This window comes from Culex pipiens, chromosome 3 (assembly GCF_016801865.2).
Source record: "Culex pipiens pallens isolate TS chromosome 3, TS_CPP_V2, whole genome shotgun sequence".
In the NCBI taxonomy this organism is placed as follows: Eukaryota; Metazoa; Arthropoda; class Insecta; order Diptera; family Culicidae; genus Culex; species Culex pipiens.
In genome coordinates this window covers 161,356,287-161,360,013 of record NC_068939.1, presented here as the reverse complement: position 1 = coordinate 161,360,013, position 3,727 = coordinate 161,356,287, and the positions used below count along the sequence as shown (strand labels likewise).

Genomic DNA, 3,727 nt, shown 5'->3' with positions numbered 1-3,727 from the left:
TAGTTGATTTGGTCGATTTGATGATTTCGGTCAATTTGATCAATTTAGGTCATTTTGGCCATTTTGATCATTTTGGCCATATTGGTCATTTTGGTCATTTTGGTCATTTTGGTCATTTTTGTCATTTTGGTCATTTTGGTCATTTTGGTTATTTTGTTCATTTTGGTCATTTTGGTCATTTTGGTCATTTTGGTCATTTTGTTCATTTTGGTCGTTTAGGTCGTTTTTGTTATTTTGTTCATTTTGGTCGTTTTGGTCGTTTTGGTCATTTTGGTCGTTTTGGACAATTTGGTCATTTTGGTCATTTTGGTCATTTTGGTCATTTTGGTCATTTTGGTCATTTTGGTCATTTTGGTCATTTTGGTCATTTTGGTCATTTTGGTCGTTTTGGTCATTTTGGTCATTTCGATCATTTTGGTAGGTTTGGTCATTTGGGTCGTTTGATTTTGATCGATTTGGTAATTTTGGTTGGTATGATTTTGGTTGGTTTGATTATTTTGTTAATTTTGGCATTTTTGACGATTTGGATATTTTGGCAAACCGGTCATTTTTTTTTTTTCAAAATATGTCATTCAAATTGACCGTTAGTTTGAGAAATATTTACATCTACTTGTCTGTGATTAGCCGATTAGCCAGAAATAATTAAGATCTGACAATCCTATCAAAACTTATGAGCACTTAAATGTTATTTATTCACGAAATCATTATCTTATGGTTTGTGGGGAAGGCACCAGCCACCTAAAGGGGGATTGGGCAACGATTTTTTTTATCAAGGTAATCCACCAAATTTCATTGTGCAGCATCCATAAATAACACAACTGCTTAAATCTTCACTCCTGCAATCCAACAAATCGTTCTAACTCGTTAATTAGCACATTCTTTCCGAAACCCCTCGAGAGCAAGAGTTCTAGTTTGTGTGTGCATTCTTCGCTAATTGTTTCCCCCCTGCTTTTGCTTCTTTGAGTAGCAAACAAATACAACAACAATAACACGATACGACACGCACCGAAATTTCTTCCTCCGAAACACCCCACTGACCATTGACTGCAAGAACCGAGAAAGAAACGAAAGAAAAAAAAAACTTCCCCGAAGACAATGCCGAATCGCAGCATGCTGAACCCCTTTCGCGCGTTCACCAACATCGGCGCCTCAAAGTATGCCATCGGCACATCGGCCCCATTCAGCGCCCATCTTCACAGCTCCAGTGGCGCAATTGGTTAGCGCACGGTACTTATAAGACAGTACACGCGGTGCGGGGCCGAAATCTCGGCGCGAGCGGCGCGTTGTTCGTGTGAGCGATGCCGGGGTTGTGAGTTCGAGCCTCACCTGGAGCAGGAACTTTTTTTTTCTTGCTTGCTTTCACTGACTTGAGGTCGTCGCACACTTTGACTTGGTTTTTGTTGTTGCAAGTGTGTGTCATTCACCTTGACAAAGTTCTTCGGCTTATCAATGGGGTTTGGAACAAAAAAAGGTCGTGACGACGATGACGGCGGCCGCCATTGTATGCATAGTAGGCGTAGGCTCGCATGACAGTCACACGCATCGCGTCAAAGCCTACTGTTTGGCTTGAGTGACGTGTGTGTGTGCGCGATGATGATGAGACCCCGACAATTAGCTGCAACAATTATTACGAAAGATCGTTGTCGTGTGAGTTTACCCATCCCATTGGGCTTTGGCGCAGCGCGCGTGTGTGCGTGTGACGCAATTATGGCGACGACGAAGATGACGCTTGACGACAGGTTAAATTGTACACACAAAAAGTGGACTGCCTAGAATAGTCGCGGCTGAGAACATACACACAGTGAGAGACAAATGCGTGGGGATTTTCCCAGATTAGAGTGATGTTCTAGGGAGTGTCTCTCGGGTGGGAACGTTAAAGGGCGAGTATCACAAACGAATGGCATTTGTTGTGAATATGTGTGTGTGCACCAGGAATTTAGCTCTGATTAGAATAGAATGGCGCGACACGAATCTACAAGTTGATGGAATGTGTATGTGTGTCCATGCTTTGACATGCGACTTTTGTGTGGGGATGAGTTTGACTAATTAATATGATTATAGGGAATGGTGTGAATATTAAGCTGGTCCAGGGAATATTTTGATGCTATTGTTAGCCTACAAAGTAGATGTTGTTAATTTAATATGCATTCAGTTTTTCAAACATAGTGAAACTGACGAATTGACATTCCACCATTTTCAAACATTTCAAACATTTTCACTTTTGTTTGTTTGTTTGTTTGTTTTTTTTTCGGCAACTTATTCAATATTGTACTTGTGTTTCGCTTTTTCACATTTTTTTGCAACTATACTATCAAAGTTATTAAAAATCATATCATTAAATACCAAAACATTGTGCGTGTTAATTTTCTGCCGTTTTGGCCGTTTTGGTCGTTTTGGCAATTTCGATAATTTCAATCGATTCGGTCATTTTGGCAGTTTTGGCCATCTTGGTCGTTTTTGGTTCTTTTTGTCATTTTGGTCATTTTGATCGATATGACCGTTTTGGTTGTTTTGACCATTTTTATCCTTCAGGTTATTTTGGACGATTTAGTAATTTTGTTCGTTTTTTGTATTTTGTATATTTTTTGTAATTTTGGCTGTTGTCTTGGTCTTTTTGACCGCTTTGGTAATTTTTGTCGTTTTGATGTATTTGGAATTGGTCGATTATTCATTTTGGTCGAATTAGTTATTTTGGTCATTTTGGTCGTTTTGTTCGTTTTGGTCATTTTGGTCATTATAGTAATTTTGATCGGTTTATACATTTTAATCGTTTTGACAATTTTGGTCATTTGGTCGAATGGGTTATTTTGGTTGATTTGGCCGTTTTGACAATTTTGATTGTTTTGGTTATTTTGAACGATAAGATAATTTTGGTCACTTTGATCGTTTGGTTATTTTGATCGTTTTTGCCGATTTGGTCGTTATGGTCGTTTTTGTCATTTTGGTCATTTTGATAGTTTTGACCATTTTGGTCGATTTGGCCATTTTGGTTGTTTTTGCCATTTTGTTCGATTTAGTCATTTTATTATTTTTGGTCATTTTGGTCGTTTTTGCAATTTTGGTAAATTTGGGCGTTTTGGTCGTTTTGAACATTGTGATCGATTTGTTTTTTTGAACTATTTGATAATTTTGGTCTTTTTGGCTATTTTAGACGATTTGATCGTTTTGGTAATTTTGGTAATTTTTATCGTTTTTGTCATTTTGGTCGTTTTGGTTGTTTTGACCATTTTGATCGTTTTGTTACTTTTGGGCGATTTGGTTATTTTTATCAATTTTATCGTTATGGCCATTTCGGTTTTTTTGTCGTTTTGACCATTTTGTTCGTTTTTGTAGTTTTGAACGATTTGGTAATTTTGGTCAATTTTAACGTTTTGGTAATTTTGGTCGCTTTGGTTGTTTTGATTTTGGTCGTTTTTGTCATTTTGGTTGATTTGGTCGTTTTGACCATTTTGATCGTTTTGGTAATTTTGGACGATTTGATGATTATGGTCAATTTGATCGTTTTCGTAATTTTTAAATTTGGTCGTTTTGATCGATTTGATCGTTTAAGCAATTTTGGTCGTTTTGGTCGTTTTGATCATTCTGGTCATTTTGATCGTTTTGGCCATATTGGTTGTTCTGAGCCTTTTGATCAATTTGGTCGTTTGGGTAATTTTGGTTAATTTGGCCAGTTTGGTCGTTTTGACTATTTTGGTCGATTTGGTTGTTTTGGTATTTTTGGTCATTT

General features: G+C 37.4%; 1 non-coding gene across 1 annotated transcript; it reads left to right on the top strand.

The window, feature by feature from the left end:
* The first annotated feature begins 1,198 nt into the window (after positions 1 to 1,198).
* Positions 1,199 to 1,334, top strand: Trnai-uau (transfer RNA isoleucine (anticodon UAU)). Its single transcript has 2 exons — positions 1,199 to 1,236; positions 1,299 to 1,334. It is a non-coding gene; the product is annotated as a tRNA-Ile (tRNA).
* The last annotated feature ends 2,393 nt before the right edge of the window (positions 1,335 to 3,727 follow it).